The sequence below is a fragment of the Arachis ipaensis genome, chromosome B8, assembly GCF_059453495.1.
Source record: "Arachis ipaensis isolate K30076 ecotype BB chromosome B8, ASM5945349v1, whole genome shotgun sequence".
In the NCBI taxonomy this organism is placed as follows: Eukaryota; Viridiplantae; Streptophyta; class Magnoliopsida; order Fabales; family Fabaceae; genus Arachis; species Arachis ipaensis.
Genome location: NC_142443.1, coordinates 117,617,717 through 117,638,461, shown reverse-complemented (window position 1 = coordinate 117,638,461; position 20,745 = coordinate 117,617,717). Strand labels below are relative to the sequence as shown.

Here is a 20,745-nt window from a genome sequence, read left to right as displayed (position 1 = left end):
CAATGGGCTGTTTATTAAGCCCAATATCAATAAAAAATAAAAATTAACTCACCTTTTACCCTAATTTTAAAAATCCTATTCAGTTTTATTTTAACTACAATCATCTAATCCCTAATTCAAATTTTCCCCAATCTCTTTCTGACGGCAACCCTCCCTACCCAATCCTTAAGACCTCTCTTGACCATCCCACCGCAGCGGCGGCGAGTGACCTCGCACCTCCATCAGCGCCGTCCAGACCCCTGCTGCTCACCCTCCAGTGCGCGCCTCCTACGTTGCCGTTCGCAACCAGTTCGCTTGCCCCCCGCTTTCCTCCCAATTATTTTTCTGTACAGGCTGTTTTATGGCACATGGATACCTTGAAGCAGAAGGCTGTTCTGGAAGAGCATTCGTCTACGAGCACCGATGTTTGTTTTAGTCCAAGCATGCCTCGTTTAGCAACAACTTCATTTGACAAAACTGCCAGGGTTTGGGACATTGATGACGTTAGTTGATTCTTTCTCTTTTGACTCTAATGATATGCCATTTTGTGTGAAATTATTTCTATGAATTCTGAAGGGTTTAATTATTTTCTGTGCTGAAAAATATTGCACACCAAAATGTTGTTGAAAGTTGTTTCTGAAGATTAAATTGCTAACTAAGTAATATAAGAAATAGACAAATAAAATATAATTTTATTCAAAAACAAACTAAAAGTTGATCTAGCCATTGGAATAAGTCAATTAACAGTAGGCCATCTTTTCTATAATTTGTTTAATATATGCCATTTTTTGCAGAATAGCTGCAAGTTTGAATTGATTTTTATGTCAAGCTTTTGCCAAAAATAAGCGACATATCATGGAGGGAAGAGACTTTTATAAAAAATAAGCTGCATAACATAGAAGTGGTATTCTGCATTTCTTTTAGCATGCATCCAACTATGACTTAGCTTCTTTTTAATTACTAGCAACATATCATGTATATAATAACAAAAAAAGACCTTATGTAGTAGCATATATGCTATCTGATTGTGCTGTTGGTGGTGGCATTGGATTTTAATTAAGAATGGAATAATTGAATAAAATTTCTTAATTTGTTAGATGTTTATTATCAACTAAAGTGGATGTTTATTTTATTATTATGCAGATGATTCATTTATTCGAAAAGTAGAAGTTTATTTTACTTATAATATTGATCTTTTGCTTGATTTGCTGAATTTTGCATGTACATGCTCCACTAGTTTCTTTTGTTAAGTGGTTTCCGAGTAATGGAGAAAAATTGGATTAGTCTTAGTTTATCTTTTCTTGAATTGAAGTTGGGTTTGAGTTAGGCTATGTAAACATGGTGCACAGATGAAATTTTGGTTAATTTGTTAGATGTTTATTATCAACTAAAAAGCGGATGTTCATTTACTATGTATGCATATGTTCATTTTATTTTGTGTTGGAATTGAGTTTCACTCTATTTTATTGGTTATATTGAAAGCAATTATTTAGTTAATCATTTAGTTATGCTTTTTTGAGGTTAAGACTTTTTTTCATAAATTGTTGATTATCTTCTAAAGCTTGGAGTTAATGAGTTCTTGTTACACACTAGTAATTGATATGCCTGAAAATTGAGCTGTGTTCCTGCTTTTCAGTGCACATCGACTATCGCACGAGTTACGAAATTGAAGAGCAAGGAAGAGACAGAAGGATCACATGTACAATCTCTAGCAGCCAAAATGTTGGAGAAAGATTACAAGTAGAGAGCTCTTGACAAGCTTCCTTAACTTAGCCTTGAAGAGCTTAACATTATCATCATGATGCAGCATTTCTTGAAGATTCTTCTTATGTTAACACACTTTTAAATATTGATGACTAACTATTAGCTTTCTAGTATTTCTTTAAACTATAAATTATATATCTCGTGTAAATGTTATGTAATAAAAAAAATTATTTTAATTTCAAATTAAGACTCTATTTGTTTTTCAAGTTAATATCAATGTTTACACGAATCGTATTTTAATCTATAATTCCCAAACCAAAAAAAAAAAAAAAGAAACACGCAGAGCATGCAGATGCAAAAACCAGAAAATAAAGTAAAGGACAAACGGTATACCCAAAATAAACATCCACTCTAAAAAGAAATGAACAATTCGCATACACGGTAAAATGAACATCCACATTAGTTGATAAAAAACAACTAAGCAATTGACAAAAAATACCACTCGTGCATCATGTTTAAATGGCATAACTAGAACCCAGCTTAAATTCAATCAAATTAAACTAAATCTAATTCAACCGGCATAATAAAAACACTTGCAGGCCATGTGCAATTGAAATCAAGTAAAAGACAAATAATATACCCAAAATAACCATCTACTTTAGAATGGAAAGAACCATATGCAATCATAGTAAAATGAACATCCGACTTAGTTTAAATGGCTAAAGAAAAATACAATTTAGTATTTGTTTTACAAATCTAAATGTCACATAACCTTGTTATAACTTAATCACTTATATCTAACTGCAACAACTCCAAAGCATACTTGAATTCATTGAATGGTACACTAAATCCAATTCTACAATATGACTAAGTTCCGTCTCATTAGTTTCTAGCTCAGTCACGTCCATCACTTCCACGACCTGCAATCAAACACAAAGAAAAAAAAAACAACCAAAGGAATTAAGTGACATATGGTACTATGACATAGATATCAGCAATGTAAACCACCAAGAAAATGACTAACTTAAACAAGATTAAGCGTGTTAGTAAAATTTTAATTTATAATAGACACCATGCTCACAATATTTTTTAACAAATTCTTCTTATCAGGCAAAATTATATTAAATTCAATCCAAATCAAATAAACATCCAAATTAGAATGAAAATAACTATCGACCTACCTAGTAAAATAAACATCCAGCCTATATTAACTACTTTACACTGAAAGTGCATCAAAATTAAATTCTAGAACATATATCTATACTTCCCTTCATGAAAAAGAACCATTGGAGCTCCAAGCCATAGAAACAAAAACAGAAAATGAATATATACAAAACACTATTCTCTCTAGGATATACATTCTTTGCGGCCTATAACTTACATTTTTTGTATTTTATTTTATTTATGTCAATTTAGTTAGACCATAGTATAAGATCTTATCTATGAGTTAAGACTTATTTAGAGACTATAACTCAAAGAAACCATCATAAAATAGAATTCTAAATAGAGAAAACTAGAAAAGAAATATTTGTATTACCTTTCCAAGAGTGAAATTAAGGACTGCACCAGCAACACCAGCACCTACAATGATGATATCATCACATCCTTCTGAGACTTCTGGTGGAGTTCATGTACCATTTTCTAATGTCTTTATACTTTGTACATGTGTTGTTGCACTTGGAACACTGAATTTTCTCTTATTTGATGCAGAACCGTACAGAACAAGCACAAGCACCAAACCAGAAGCTATAACACTTCCAAAAATGAACATATAATCCATTGCCAAGAATAAGAAAATTAAAAATGTAATTATAGCTTAATAATTCATTATTATTGTTTGCAGCACACAAAACAGAAATGGATGAGGATCCAAATAAGAAGGATAAATGTAAGAGGCTAGCATCTGAAGCAGCAGCACCAACTTCAGAAAAGGATCTAAAGAAGCCACGGCCATTGTTGGAATCATCATCAGTAGCGGATAACTTTCAGCAGGTGAATGAAGCCGAAGCCGCCGCAGCTGCCGTCGTCGAAAGCTTTCCTGAAACAAACACAACAGATGTGGTGATGAATTTTGAGGAGCCGGAAGTCGAATCCCATGAGCAGTTCCAAACACACGGTGAGATTATGCATAATTTTACTGTTGGATGCCAAGAAATCATAGAGCGAGCCAAAAAGTTTAATGAAAAATGTAAGCAACTACTACACCCTGCTGTATGATAATTAAATTATTTTAATTTCCATTACCGTAATAATAATTTCTTGAATATTTTTAATTGTTCTTATTAGTGGCAGGATGTTCTTCAAGTAAGAAGCAAGGTGATGATGATAAGGATAATAAGGAAAATAAGGGAAAAGATAAATTGATTCCATTCCACTTCAATTGTTAAGGCTTCTATATGTGATGAAGATTTCTAAAATCTTCTCTGAAGCCTGAAAGAAAATTTATTATTGTATCTGTTATATACTATATGATCCAAGTGAACACAATATACACTCTACCGTAGTTGTAGTTAATGAATGAATGAATAGTACCACTATGCTTGGATGCATCTTGGAATTTGAAACTCAACTTTTGGAATAATATTATCTCTGTTGTTCTCTTAGCTAGTATTTGATTGCAAAGTGTATATTATTTGAGCTAAACATATATATGAGCTAAATAATAGTGTTTGAAAGTTTATATTATTTGAGCTAAATAATAGTGCTTAAAAGGCAATAACATGAATTGCATTGTTAGGAGAATACATTAAACAATACATCAAAAAAAATTTCTACCAATTAGAAATTCTACCTAAACAGTTGCTAAAAGGAATCCAGTTCTCTTCACATATCTGTTATAACTTTTTGTAAAATAGCAGCAGCGCTTTGGATCAGGATAAACCACATCTAGACTCTTTTAAGGAAACAATTCATTATTAGTTGCTAAGTGGCCTTTTCTTTTTGAAATCTGCTTAAAAAATAGAGAATAAACATCCAACTTAGTGGTTCATAAAATTTCATAAAGAACATTGTGTTTGAGATTTTACATCTTCTATAGTTGAAGAACAGAAAAAAATAATGACCAAGTCTAAACAAAATGCACAACACTAACAATTTATATTATTATTATGTTAATATAATCAACACATGCACAAAAAATGGTTCTAATAAACTGACCCATTGTGCCGGAAACATCACCACCACCATAGAAAGTGGCATGTCCACCCTGTCAACCACCACCATAGTCAGCAATGGCACCTTGAAGATTGATAGCAATAACTAGAACAATGAGAGCAACTAGAAGTGCAGTTTGTGTATAACCTTGTGGTGATGAATGATGATGTCGGAGGGTGAACCGTTGCCAGCTGGGGGGAGGGGGATCTTCTCCGACTGGGACGTCCACGGCTGCACGAACGAAGCAACCCTCGGGACGGTGTTGCACGGTCCTTCGCGGTGCGCACGATAGCGTCTCTCAAGGCTATGCGTGATGACAGCTGTTGCGGGTTGCGGGGTGGCACCGTTGAGAGAAGGTGAGAATTTCCGAGAAGCAATTCCCTGTAAATGAGGGGAGAGGGTTGGCAGTTTTCAATTTTGCATTATTAACGGTATAGAATCCTTATTTGGGTTGAATTTAAAATTTGAAATAAATAATAATTAATTACTTTAATTATCATTTAATTTTAATTACAAAAAATATTCCCATTGTACACATTATATAGCAATTACATTGGCTCCTCATACCTTTTCTTAAAATAATGAATTGATCATTTTAACGAAAATAATCTTTAAAAATAAAAAAAAAATTTATTTGCCATAAATAAGTGCCGGTTATAAAATTTCTTAGGAACATTTGAGTGTTAATTCATAATCTTAATTCTTATAATCGGGTTTGCTAGAATTTGGAAGTCTATATTTTTTAAATCAACAATTAATTAATAAAGTAATTGATGGATATATAAATAATTAAATACCATAGACCGATATTAGTCGTTAGACTCGTATTAAAATAAAATGGCTAAATATAGCAAACACCAAATTCGACTATGGTCTATTTTTTTTGAAGGAGAAGGTAATTCCTATAAAAAAAAAGATATTTTAATTTTATTTTTTTTTTATTTTGAGATGATATGATTCTTCTACTAAAAATCGTTACATAGTAACAAAATTAATTTTGTTGGGATTTTATTTATAGTTTATGGGGTTTCAAACTCTCAAAAACTATTAAATAAGTTTATTTCTAAAAAATTTTTTTACCGTAATGGCTAAGTGGAGAAAGACCATTATTAAAAATTATATGTCGTAAAAAAAATAATTATAATACAAAGACCTTTTAAAGAAAAAATAGCATTGAACAAGAAATGAAAGAAGAGAACATTAATATTAATGATATTAATATCGGTGATAATGCCGGTAAAAGAAATAATGATGATAATAAAGTGTGGTTACATAATAAAAATAATAGAAGTAGAAGCCATAATGATGGGGATGAAGTCATGAAGAAGGTAGAGGTAGTAGCATAGTTGTCAAAACCGAGCTGATACATTAGTTCAATCGGTGGGTCACAGGTTGAACTTATTGATTCAGTGCTACATAAATAAAAATATAAAATAGTCAAAATTTAAAATTAAAATTTAAAATACATGTATTTATTAACATTTTAAAAACAATCAAGTCTTAAATTTTAAAAATAACTAATACAAAGATAGACATAAAATTAGTCAATACTATTATAATAGTATATTATTTTGACACAATAAAAATTACAATTCATAAACTATATCCAAAAAATAATTTCGAAGTCTGAGTATCTTTATATAATTAAATAATTATGTATAAATTTTTTTTCTTAGAATAAATAATTTTTATTTTATTGATTTATTAATTAATTTGTATTTATTTGTATGTGTTTAAAAAAATTAATATTATTAGATCATGTAATTATTGTTACCTAAATTATTGTTTTATTAGTAATAGATGTAGGGTTTATTTGTTGTAATTTTTTTTAGTGGGAGTACACAAGAAGTACATAGTATATAAAGTGTAATAACTCAACAGATATCTTTTAAGGGATTTTTCATTCTCTTCAACTATGAAAAGAACTTATTTTCAAAATTCTGTGGGTGCATGGCTCGCTAAAGACCTGCCGATGTTGCTGTAAGGAGGCTAATCGGCGTTGTGGAGGCCTTTGCCGATGCAATCCAACTCAGTGCGAGAATCGTCTGTTGTTCGAGCCACACACATGCTACTGTCCTAATGATATGTACGAGGATGACCGCCGTTGATGCGTCTGTGGGGAGTTGGCCCGCTATCTTGGGTGTCTGTGTGGTGGCAACGGCCAGAATCCACATCGGGCACAGGCTATGCTTTAGGAGGCCGATCAGGTTAAGGGGTTGAGGGATTGCAAGGATGTTTCTGATTTTTTTTAGTCCCGCTAGGGAGACAATGATATTTCTATAAATATGTACAATGGACTTTTTATCTAGCCCAATTTAATTTGAAAATGACAATTAACCCTCATTTACCCTTGACGTGTACCCCATAAACTCGGTAAGAAGATCAACATCAAAACCGACCAAATAATCCGGAGATAATAACGCAGAACTCAGCCACAACTTGATCATAGTTTCACACAAGTCAAACACCATCTCTAGTCCGTTATCAATAACAACAGCACTCGTCACCCCACCAAAAAGATCGGAACGGACAAACGGAAGCTAACACTTCACTCATCTATATAAACAAACCAGATAGCCCAGGAGAAAACAGGTTACAAATACATTTCACTTCTCATTCGTATTGCTTTCTTAATATTTTGTTATGGCTTGAGTGTCGGAGTGCTTTTTGCAGGTGCTCCCACCGCCGTGTTTCGCATTACCGAGGTGTTCCGTCATTCTCCTTGGACGATGAGCAGCACTCCTCAAAGCCGAGCAGTCGTGGAAGGAGTCCTTATACCTCACATGTCCATCTGGAGTATTTGCTTACAGAAGGATGCCTTTTGGGCTGTGTAATGCGCCTGCAACCTTTCAGAGATGCATGCTCTCTATTTTCTCTGATATGGTGGAAAAATTTCTGGAAGTCTTCATGGATGACTTTTCAGTATATGGAGACTCATTCAGCTCCTGTCTTGATCACCTGACACTGGTTTTGAAAAGATGCCAAGAGACCAACCTGGTTTTAAACTGGGAAAAATGTCACTTTATGGTGACTGAAGGGATTGTCCTTGGGCATAAAATTTCAAACAAGGGAATAGAGGTGGATCAAGCTAAAATAGAGGTAATTAAAAAATTACCACCACCTGCCAATGTTAAGGCAATCAGAAGCTTCCTGGGGCATGCAAGATTCTATAGGAGGTTCATAAAGGATTTTTCAAAAATTGCAAAATCTCTAAACAACCTGCTAGCTGCTGACACGCCATTTTTGTTTGACACAGAGTGCCTGCAAGCATTTGAAACTCTGAAAGCTAAGCTGGTCACAGCACCAGTTATCTCTGCACCAGACTGGACATTACCATTCGAATTAATGTGTGATGCCAGTGATCACGCCATTGGTGCAGTACTGGGGCAGAGGCATGACAAACTTCTGCATGTCATTTATTACGCTAGCCGTGTTTTAAATGATGCCCAGAAAAATTACACAACCACAGAAAAGGAATTGCTTGCAATGGTCTATGCCATTGACAAGTTTAGATCATACTTAGTAGGATCAAAAGTGATTGTGTACACTGACCATGCTGCTCTTAAATATCTACTTACAAAGCAGGATTCAAAACCCATGTTTATAAGATGGGTATTGCTTCTGCAAGAGTTTGATATAGAAATAACAGACAGAAAAGGGACAGAAAACCAAGTGGCTGATCATCTATCTCGAATAGAGCCAGTAGAAGGGGCGCCCTCTCCCTCTATTGAAATCTCTGAAACCTTTCCGGATGAGCATTTGTTCGCCATTCAGGAAACACCATGGTTTGCAGACATTGCAAACTATAAAGCTGCAAGGTTCATACCCAAGGCATACAGCAGGCAACAAAAGAAAAAATTAATTTCTGATGCAAAGTACTACTTGTGGGATGAACCTTATCTCTTTAAGAGATGTGCAGACGGAATAATCCGTAGGTGTGTGCCTAGAGAAGAAGCACAGAGGATCCTTTGGCATTGCCATGGATCACAATATGGAGGCCATTTCGGAGGTGAGCGAATAGCCACCAAGGTCCTCCAATGTGGTTTCTACTGGCCTACACTCTACAGAGATTCCCAGGAGTTTATACGTAACTGTGACAGTTGCCAGAGAGCTGGTAATTTGCCTCATAGTTACGCCATGCCTCAACAAGGAATCTTGGAGATTGAGTTGTTTGATGTATGGGGAATTGATTTCATGGGGCCTTTCCCACCATCATACTCAAACACTTATATTCTGGTGGTAGTTGACTATGTATCAAAATGGGTAGAGGCCATTGCCACACCCACCAATGATACTAAAATAGTACTAAAGTTCCTCCAGAAACATATATTCAGCATATTTGGTGTCCCTAGGGTACTAATCAGTGATGGGGGCACCCACTTCTGCAACAAACAACTTTACTCCGCCATGGTCCGGTATGGGATTCGCCACAAGGTGGCGACTCCATATCATCCACAGACAAATGGGCAAGCTGAAGTTTCTAACAGAGAACTGAAAAGAATCCTAGAACGGACTGTAAGTACCCGTAGAAAGGATTGGGAACGAAGCTTGGATGATGCTCTGTGGGCTTTGGTATGCGAAATTGTTACTCAGAGGTTGTAAAATTTGTTGTTCGTTCTCTCCCTGGCAATGACGCCAACAACTGGTGCACAATACCACGGTCCAAACATAACTTCACAACTCACACAACTAACCAGCAAGTGCACTGGGTTGTCCAAGTGATAAAACCTTACGTGAGTAAGGGTCGATCCCACGGAGATTGTTGGTATGAAGCAAGCTATGGTCACCTTGTAAATCTCAGTCAGGCGGATATCAAATGGTTATGGAGTTTTCGAAAATAAATAATAAATAACTAGAAGATAAAGATAGAAACACTTATGTAATTCATTGGTGGGAATTTCAGATAAGCGTATAGAGATACTTTCGTTCTTCTGAACTTCTGCTTGCCTGCTGTCTTCATCCAATCAGTCCTACTCCTTTACATGGCTGGCTTTATGTAAGGGCATCACCGTTGTCAATGGCTACATCCCATTCTCTCTGTGAAAATGGTCCGATGCGCTGTCACTGCATGGCTAATCATCTAGAGGTTCTCGATCGTACTGGAATAGGATTTACTATCCTTTTGCGTCTGTCACTACGCCCAGCACTCGCGAGTTTGAAGTTCGTCACAGTCATTCAATCCCTGAATCCTACTTGGAATATCACAGACAAGGTTTAGACATTCCGGATTCTCATGAATGCCGCCATCAATCTAGCTTATACCACGAAGATTCTGATTAAGAGATCCAAGAGATATTCATTCAATCTAAGGTGGAACGGAAGTGGTTGTCAGGCACGCGTTCGTAGAGGAATGATGATGATTGTCACGTTCATCACATTCATATTGAAGTGCAAATGACTATCTTAGAAGCGGAATAAGTTGAATTGAATAAAGAAACAGTAGTACTTTGCATTAATTCATGAGGAACAGCAGAGCTCCACACCTTAATCTATGGAGTGTAGAAACTCTACCGTTGAAAAATACATAAGTGAAAGGTTCAGGCATGGCCGAATGGCCAGCCCCCAAAACATGATCAATATGATCCAAAGATGAACTAAAAAATCATAAGATGATCCGAAGATCTCTAATACAATAGTAAAAAGTCCTATTTATACTAAACTAGTTACTAGGGTTTACAGAAGTAAGTAATTGATGCATAAATCCACTTCCAGGGCCCACTTGGTGTGTGCTTGGGCTGAGCTTGAATTTTACACGTGGAGAGGTCATTCTTGGAGTTGAACGCCAGTTTGTAACGTGTTTCTGGCGTTCAACTCTGGTTCGTGACGTGTTTCTGGCGTTTAACTCCAGACTGCAGCGTAGAACTGGCGTTCAACGCCCTTTTGCGTTGTCTAAACTCGGCCAAAGTATGGACGATTATATATTGATGGAAAGCCCTAGATGTCTACTTTCCAACGCAATTGGAAGCGCGCCAGTTTGAGTTCTGTAGCTCCAGAAAATCCATTTTGAGTGTAGGGAGGTCAGAATCCAACAGCATCAGCAGTCCTTCTTCAACCTCTGAATCTGATTTTTGCTCAAGTCCCTCAATTTCAGCCAGAAAATACCTGAAATCACAGAAAAACACACAAACTCATAGTAAAGTCCAGAAATATGAATTTAACATAAAAACTAATGAAAACATCCCTAAAAGTAACTAGATCCTACTAAAAACATAGTAAAAGCAATGCCAAAAAGCATATAAATTATCCGCTCATCACAACACCAAACTTAAATTGTTGCTTGTCCCCAAGCAACTGAAAATCAAATAGGATGAAAAGAAGAGAATATACTATAAATTCCAAACTATCAATGAAACATAGCTCTAATCAGATGAGCGGGACTTGTAGCTTTTTGCCTCTTGAATAGTTTTGGCATCTCACTTTATCCATTGAGGTTCAGAATGATTGGCATCTATAGGAACTCAGAGTTCAGATAGTGTTATTGATTCTCCTAGTTCAGTATGTTGATTCTTGAACACAGCTACTTTTTGAGTCTTGGCCGTGGCCCTAAGCACTTTGTTTTCCAGTATTACCACCGGATACATAAATGCCACAGACACATAACTGGGTGAACCTTTTCAGATTGTGACTCAGCTTTGCTAATGTCCCCAATTAGAGGTGACCAGGGTTCTTAAGCACACTCTTTTTTTTTTGCTTTGGACTTTGACTTTAACCGCTCAGTCTCCAGTTTTCACTTGACACCTTCACGCCACAAGCACATGGTTAGGGACAGCTTGGTTTAGCCGCTTAGGCCAGGATTTTATTCCTTTAGGCCCTCCTATCCACTGATGCTCAAAGCCTTGGGATCCTTTTTATTACCCTTGCCTTTTGGTTTTAAGAGCTTTTGGCTTTTTCTGCTTGCTTTTTCTTTTTCTAATTTTTTTCGCCATTTTTTTCCTGCAAGCTTTGTATTCACTGCTTTTTCTTGCTTCAAGAATCATTTTTATGATTTTTTAGATTATCAAATAATATGTCTCCTTGTCATAATTCTTTCAAGAGCCAACATATTTAACATTCTTAAACAACAACTTCAAAAGACATATGCACTGTTCAAGCATTCATTCAGAAAACAAAAAGTATTGTCACCACATCAATATAATTAAACTAAGTTCAGGGATAAATTCGAAACTCATGTACTTCTTGTTCTTTTGAATTAAAACATTTTTCATTTAAGAGAGGTGATGGATTCATAGGACATTCATAACTTTAAGACAAAGTTACTAAATACTAATGATCATGTAATAAGACACAAACATGGATAAGCACTTAACATAGAGAAAACGAAAAACAGAGAATTTAAGAACAAGGAATGAGTCCACCTTAGTGATGGTGGCGTTTCCTTCTTGAGGAACCAATGATGTCTTTGAGCTCTTCTATGTCTCTTCCTTGTCTTTGTTGCTCCTCCCTCATTGCTCTTTGATCTTCTCTAATTTCATGGAGTACGATGGAGTGCTCTTGATGTTCCACCCTTAATTATCCCATGTTGGAACTTAATTCTCCTAGGGAGGTGTTGATTTGCTCCCAAAAATTCTGTGGAGGAAAGTGCATCCCTTGAGGTATCTCAGGAATTTCTTGATGGTGAGCTTCCTCATGCGTTTCTTGAGCTCCATGAGTGGGCTCTCTTGTTTGCTCCATCCTTTTCTTAGTGATGGGCTTCTCTTCCTCAATGGGAATGTCTCCTTTTATGAAAGCTCCAGCTGAGTAACATAGATGGCAAATAAGATGAGGGAAAGCTAGCCTTGGGAGGGATTTTCGGCTATTTTGTAGAGTTCAAGGGAGATGACTTCATGAACTTCTACTTCCTCACCAATCATGATGCTATGAATCATGATGGCCCGATCCACAGTAACTTCAGATCGGTTGCTAGTGGGGATGATGGAGCGTTGGATGAACTCCAACCATCCTCTAGCCACAGGCTTAAGGTCCAGTCTTCTAAGTTGAACTGGATTGCCTTTTGAGTCAATCTTCCATTGAGCTCCTTCCACACATATGTCCATGAGGACTTGGTCCAACCTTTGATCAAAGTTGACCCTTCTAGTGTAGGGGCGTGCATCTCCTTGCATCATAGGCAAGTCAAACGCCAACCTCACATTTTCCAGACTAAAATCTAAGTATTTTTCCCGAACCATGGTGAGATAATTCTTTGGGTTCGGGTTCTTACTTTGATCATGGTTCTTAGTGATCCATGCATTGGCATAGAACTCTTGAACCATTAGGATGCCGACTTGTTGGATGGGGTTTGTTAGAACTTCCCAACCTCTTCTTTGGATTTCATGTCGGATCTCCGGATACTCATTTCTCTTGAGCTTGAAAGGGACCTCGGTGATCACCTTTTTCTTGGCCACAACATCATAGAAGTGGTTTTGATGAGCGTTGGAGATGAATCTTTCCATCTCCCATGACTCGGAGGTGGAAGCTTTTGTCTTTCCTTTCCCTTTTCTAGAGGATTCTCCGGTCTTAGGTGCCATCAATGGTAATAGAAAAACAAAAAGCTTATGCTTTTACCACACCAAACTTAGAATATTGCTCGCCCTCGAGCAAGAGAAGAAAGAATAGATGAAGAAGAAGAAGAAAATATGGAGGAAAGGAGGGAGTTAGTTTCGGCCATATAGGGTGGGTTTGGGTGGGAAATTGATTTTGAATTTTGAAGGTAGGTGGAGTTTATGAGGTAGGTTTATGGGGAAGAGTGGATGGATGTGAGTGGTAAAGTGGTGATAGGGAAGAGAGATTGAGGTGATTGGTGAAGAGTTTTGGGGAAGAGTGTTTATTGGGAAGAGAGGATGAGCATTGAGAAGAGGGAAGAGAGTGAGTGGTGGTAGGTGGGGATCCTGTGGGGTCCACAGATGCTGAGATGATCCTGTGGGGTCCACAGATCCTTAGGTGTCAAGAAATTGCATCCCTGCACCAATTAGGCATGTAAAATGCCTTTGCATGCAATTCTGGCGTTTTAACGCCGAATTGATGCTTGTTCTGGGCGTTCAGCGCCCAGATGCTTGTTTCTGGCGTTCAGTGCCAGCTCTTCCTCAGTGTGCATTTCTGGCGTTCAACGCCAGATCCATGCTCTGTTCTGGCGTTGAACGCCAGCCATATGCTCCTTAAGTCCTTCCTCCAGGGTGTGATTTTTCTTCTGCTATTTTTGATTTTTCTTCCATTTTTTTCAATTGTTTTTGTGACTTCACATGATCATGAACCTATGAAGACATATAACCAATAAAAAATATAATTAAATAAATATTGGGTTGCCTCCCAACAAGTGCTTCTTTAATGTCAATAGCTTGACAGTGGGCTCTTATGGAGCCTCACAGATGTTCAGAGCATTGTTGAGACTCCCCAACACCAAACTTAGAGTTTGGATATGGGAGTTCAACACCAAACTTAGAGTTTGGTTGTGGCCTCCCAACACCAAACTTAGAGTTTGACTGTGGAGGCTCTGGTTGACTCTGTTTTGAGAGAAGCTTACTATGCCTCTTTTCCATGTTTACAGAAGGATAACCTTGAGTTGTAAACACAAGGGAGTCCCTATTTAATTGAAGGACTAATTCACCTCTGTTAACATCTATCACAGTTCTTGCTGTGGCTAGGAAGGATCTTCCAAGGATGATGGATTCATCCTCATCCTTCCCAGTATCTAGGATTATGAAATCAGCAGGGATGTAAAGGCCTTCAACCTTTACTAACATGTCCTCTACTTGTCCATAAGCCTGTTTTCTGGAATAGTCTGCCATCTCTAATGAGATTCTAGCAGCTTGCACCTCAAAGATTCCCAGTTTCTCCATTACAGAGAGTGGCATGAGGTTTATTCCTGACCCAAGGTCACATAGAGCCTTCTCAAAGGTCATGGTGCCTATAGTACAAGGTATTAGGAACTTTCCAGGATCCTGTTTCTTCTGAGGCAATCTCAGTTGATCCAATGCATTTAGTTCATTGGTGAACATGGGAGGTTCATCTCCCCAAGTCTCATTACCAAATAAATTGGCATTCAGCTTCATGATTGTACCAAGGAACTTGGAAACTTGCTCTTCAGTAACATCCTCATTCTCTTCAGAAGAAGAATACTCATCAGAGCTCATGAAGGGCGTAAGGAGGTTCAATGGAATCTCTATGGTCTCTAGATGAGTCTCAGATTCCTTTGGTTCCTCAGAGGGAAACTCCTTATTGATCACTGGACGTCCCAGGAGGTCTTCCTCCTTGGGATTCACGTCCTTCCCTTCCTCCTTGGATTCGGCCATGATGGTTATATTAATGGCCTTGCACTCTCCTTTTAGATTTTCTTCTGTATTGCTTGGGAGAGCACTAGGAGGGGTTTCAGTGATCTTCTTACTCAGCTGGCCCAGTTGTGCTTCCAAATTTCTAATGGAGGACCTTGTTTCATTCATGAAACTCAGAGTGGCCTTAGATAGATCAGAGACTAAGTTTGCTAAATTAGAGGTATTTTGTTTAGAGTTCTCTGTTTGTTGCTGAGTGGATGATGGAAAAGGCTTGCTATTGCTAAACCTGTTTCTTCCACCATTATTAAAGCCTTGTTGAGGCTTTTGTTGATCCTTCCATGAGAGATTTGGGTGATTTCTCCATGAGGGATTATAGGTGTTTCCATAGGGTTCACCCATGTAATTTACCTCTGCTATTGCAGGGTTCTCATGATCATAAGCCGCTTCTTGAGAAGATGCCTCTTGAGTACTGTTGGATGCAGCTTGCATTCCATTCAGACTCTGAGAAATCATATTGACTTGCTGAGTCAATATTTTATTCTGAGCCAATATGGCATTCAGAGTATCAATTTCAAGAACTCCCTTCTTCTGAGGCGTTCCATTACTCACAGGATTCCTCTCAGAAGTGTACATGAACTGGTTATTAGCAACCATGTCAATGAGTTCTTGAGCTTCTGCAGGCGTTTTCTTTAGATGAATGGATCCACCTGTAGAAGTATCCAATGACATCTTAGCTAATTCAGACAGACCATCATAGAATATATCCAGGATGGTCCATTCTGAAAGCATGTCAGAAGGACACTTTTTGGTCAGTTCCTTGTATCTCTCCCAAGCTTCATAGAGGGATTCACCTTCCTTCTGTCTGAAGGTTTGAACATCCACTCTAAGCTTACTCAGCTTTTGAGGAGGAAAGAACTTGGCTAAGAAAGCCTTGACCAGCTTATCCCAAGAGTTCAGGCTATCCTTAGGTTGAGAGTCCAACCATACTCTAGTTCTGTCTCTCACAGCAAAAGGGAAAAGCATGAGCCTGTAGACTTCAGGATCTACTCCATTAGTCTTAACAGTATCACAGATCTGCAAAAATTCAGTTAAGAATTGAAAAGGATCTTCAGATGGAAGTCCATGGAACTTGCAGTTCTGCTGCATCAGAGAAACTAATTGAGGTTTCAGCTCAAAATTGTTTGCTTCAATGGTGGGGATGGAGATGCTTCTTCCATGTAAATTGGAATTAGGTGCAGTAAAGTCACCAAGCATCCTCCTTGCATTATTATTATTTTTGGCTGCCATCTCCTCTTCCTATTCGAAAATTTCTGTAAGGTTATCTCTGGATTGTTATATTTTAGCTTCTCTTAGTTTCCTCTTCAGAGTCCTTTCAGGTTCAGGGTCTGCTTCAACAAGAATGTTCTTGTCCTTGCTCCTGCTCATATGAAAAAGAGGGAACAGAAAAATAATAATAATATGGATCCTTTTTACCCAGGTATAGAGGTTCCCCTGTGTGAGTAGAAGAAGAAAAGAATGTAATGTAAAGAAGGGAAGAAGAGAAAATTCGAACACAGATGGAAGAGGGGGTTCGAATTTGGGTAAGATGAAGTGTTAGTAGATGAAAGCAAATTAAAAGGGGTTAGTGATTTTCGAAAATTAGGAATGAAAGCAAATTAAAATTTAAAAATTGAAACAATTAGTTAATTAAAAAGAATTTTTGAAAAAGAGGGAAGAGATTTTCGAAAATTAGAGAGAGAGAGAGTTAGTTAGGTAGTTTTGAAAAGATAAGAAACAAACAAAAAGTCAATTAGTTAGTTGAAAAAGATTTGAAAATCAATTTTGAAAAGATAAGAAGATAAGAAGTTAGAAAAGATATTTGAAAATCAAATTTTTGAAAAAGATAAGATTTTTTTTGAAAAGATATGATTGAAATTAGTTTTGAAAAAGATTTGATTTTTAAAATCACAATTAATGACTTGATTCACAAGAAATCACAAGATATGATTCTAGAACTTAAAGTTTGAATCAAAACATTAATTGTTGATGATATTTTCGAAAATATGATGTAAAATTAAGAAAAAGATTTTTGAAAAATATTTTTAAAATTTTCGAAAATAAATAAGAGAAATGAAAAAGATTTGATTTTTGAAAAAGATTTTGAAAAGATAAGATTTTCAAATTGAAAATTTGATTTGACTCATAAGAAACAACTAAATTTTAAAAAGTTTTGAAAAAGTCAATCCAAATTTTCGAAATTTTAAGAGAGAAAAAGGGAAAGATATTTTTTTGATTTTTGAATTTTGAATGATGAAAGAGAAAAACATGAAAAAGACTCAATGCATGAAAATTTTGGATCAAAACATGTGATGAATGCAAGAACACTTTGAATGTCAAGATGAACACTAAGAACACTTTGAATGTCAAGATGAACATCAAGAACTTATTTTTGAAAAATTTTCAAGAAAAGAAAACATGCAAGACACCAAACTTAGAAATTTTTCATGTATAGACACTATGAATGCAAGAATGCATATGAAAAACAAGAAAAGACACAAAACAAGAAAATATGAAGATCAAACAAGAAGACTGGCCAAGAACAACTTGAAGATCATGAAGAACACTATGAATGCATGAATTTTCGAAAAATGCATAAAAAATTTTAGAAAAAATGCAATTGATACCAAACTTAAAAATTGACTCAAGACTCAAACAAGAAATACAAAATATTTTTTATTTTTATGATTTTATGATTTTTTTGGATTTTTTTTTCGAAAATTAATGTGAAAAAGAAAATAAGAATTCCAAAATCTTTAAGAAGAATTCCAGGAATCTTTCAATATTAGCCCAAAGCTCCAATCAAAGGGTTGGACATGGCTTAATAGCCAGTCAAGCTTTAGTATGTAACTCAGATATACTGCTCATTAGTTATCAAATTAACTTGCCTCTATGCTGATGGTTTGGAAGCATTAGTCCAAAAGATTTTAGACATGGCTTTACAGCCAGCCAAGCTTCAACATGCTTCATGAAACACTAGAATTCATTCTTAAAAATTCTGAAGAAAAATATAAAATTTTTTTGAAAAGATTTATTTTTTTTTTCGAATATCAATTGGGAAAAACGAAAAAGAAGAAAATATTTTTGAAAAATTTTTGAAAATAAAATAAGAAGAAAATTACCCAATTTGAGCAACACAATGAACCGTCAGTTGTCCAAACTCGAACAATGCCCGACAACGGCGCCAAAAACTTGGTATGCGAAATTGTTACTCAGAGGTTGTAAAATTTGTTGTTCGTTCTCTCCCTGGAAATGTCGCCAACAACTGGTGCACAATACCACGGTCCAAACATAACTTCACAACTTCGCACAACTAACCAGCAAGTGCACTGGGTCGTTCAAGTAATAAAACCTTACGTGAGTAAGGGTCGATCCCACGGAGATTGTTGGTATGAAGCAAGCTATGGTCACCTTGTAAATCTCAGTCAGGCGGATATCAAATGGTTATGGAGTTTTCGAAAATAAATAATAAATAACTAGAAGATAAAGATAGAAACACTTATGTAATTCATTGGTGGGAATTTCAGATAAGCGTATAGAGATACTTTCGTTATTCTGAACTTCTGCTTTTCTGCTGTCTTCATCCAATCAGTCCTACTCCTTTCCATGGCTGGCTTTATGTAAGGGCATCACCGTTGTCAATGGCTACATCCCATCCTCTCTGTGAAAATGGTCCGATGCGCTGTCACTGCATGGCTAATCATCTGGAGGTTCTCGATCATACTGGAATAGGATTTACTATCCTTTTGCGTCTGTCACTACGCCCAGCACTCGCGAGTTTGAAGTTCGTCACAGTCATTCAATCCCTGAATCCTACTCGAAATACCACAGACAAGGTTTAGAATTTCCGGATTCTCATGAATGCCGCCATCAATCTAGCTTATACCACGAAGATTCTGATTAAGAGATCCAAGAGATATTCATTCAATCTAAGGTGGAACGAAAGTGGTTGTCAGGCACGCATTCGTAGGGGAATGATGATGATTGTCACGTTCATCACATTCATATTGAAGTGAGAATGACTATCTTAGAAGCGGAATAAGTTGAATTGAATAAAGAAACAGTAGTACTTTGCATTAATTCATGAGGAACAGCAGAGCTGCACACCTTAATCTATGGAGTGTAAAAACTCTACCGTTGAAAAATACATAAGTGAAAGGTTCAGGCATGGCCGAATGGCCAGCCCCCAAAACGTGATCAATATAATCCAAAGATGAACTAAAAAATCATAAGATGATCCGAAGATCTCTAATACAATAGTAAAAAGTCATATTTATACTAAACTTGTTACTAGGGTTTACAGAAGTAAGTAATTGATGCATAAATCCACTTCCGGGGCCCACTTGGTGTGTGCTTGGGCTGAGCTTGAAGTTTACACGTGGAGAGGTCATTCTTGGAGTTGAACGCCAGTTTGTAACGTGTTTCTGGCGTTCAACTCTGGTTCGTGACGTGTTTCTGGCGTTTAACTCCAGACTGCAGCGTAGAACTGGCGTTCAACGCCCTTTTGCGTCGTCTAAACGCGGCCAAAGTATGGACTATTATATATTGATGGAAAGCCCTGGATGTCTACTTTCCAACGCAATTCGACGCGCCATTTTGAGTTCTGTAGCTCCAGAAAATCCATTTTGAGTGTAGGGAGGTCAGAATCCAACAGCATCAGCAGTCCTTCTTCAACCTCTGAATATGATTTTTGCTCAAGTCCCTCAATTTCAGCCAGAAAATACCTGAAATCATAGAAAAACACACAAACTCATAGTAAAGTCCAGAAATGTGAATTTAACATAAAAACTAATGAAAACATCCCTAAAAGTAACTAGATCCTACTAAAAACAATGCCAAAAAGCGTATAAATTATCCGCTCATCAGGCTTACAGAACAGCATTCAAGACTCTTATAGGGACCTCTCCGTACCAACTTGTGTATGGTAAGGCTTGTCACCTGCCCGTGGAACTGGAACATAAGGCCTACTGGGCAACCAGATTCCTAAACTTTGATGCCAAACTAGCTGGAGAAAAAAGATTGCTCCAGCTGAATGAGCTAGAGGAATTCAGATTCACTGCTTTCGAAAATGCCAAGCTTTATAAAGAGAAATAAAAAAGATGGCATGATAGAAAGCTATCTTCTAGAATCTTTGAACCAGGACAAAAGGTTCTGTTGTTTAACTTTAGGCTCAGGCTATTCCCCGGGAAACTGAAGTCCCGGTGGAGGGGACCATATGTGATTACAAGTGTATCACCATATGGTTATGTGGAGCTTCAAGACATTGACTCTGATAGGAAGTTCATTGTTAATGGACAGAGAATCAAGCATTATCGTGAAGGTAATGTTGAGCAAGAATGCTCAAGGCTGAGGCTAGATTAAAAAGCTCAGCAAGGTCCAGCTAAAGACAATAAAGAAGCGCTTGCTGGGAGGCAACCCAGCCATTGGCATCACTTCCTCTAGCATTTTTCCCTATTCTTGATTTTATTTGTTTATATAAAGTTCATTGATACTAAGGTAAAGAGTCAATTGCATAAGTTTACAGGGTTACAGAAGGATTCAGCACACAAAACAGAGAAAAAGAGCTCACTGGCAAGAAAACGCCAGTAAGAGGCACAATTGGGCGTTCAACGCCCAAAAGAAGCATCCA

The 20,745-nt window shown here is 36.9% G+C and overlaps 1 non-coding gene across 1 annotated transcript; it reads left to right on the top strand.

The window, feature by feature from the left end:
- The first annotated feature begins 15,863 nt into the window (after window positions 1-15,863).
- LOC148549384 (small nucleolar RNA R71) lies at window positions 15,864-15,971 on the top strand. The gene has a single exon (XR_015898708.1). It is a non-coding gene; the product is annotated as a small nucleolar RNA R71 (small nucleolar RNA).
- The last annotated feature ends 4,774 nt before the right edge of the window (window positions 15,972-20,745 follow it).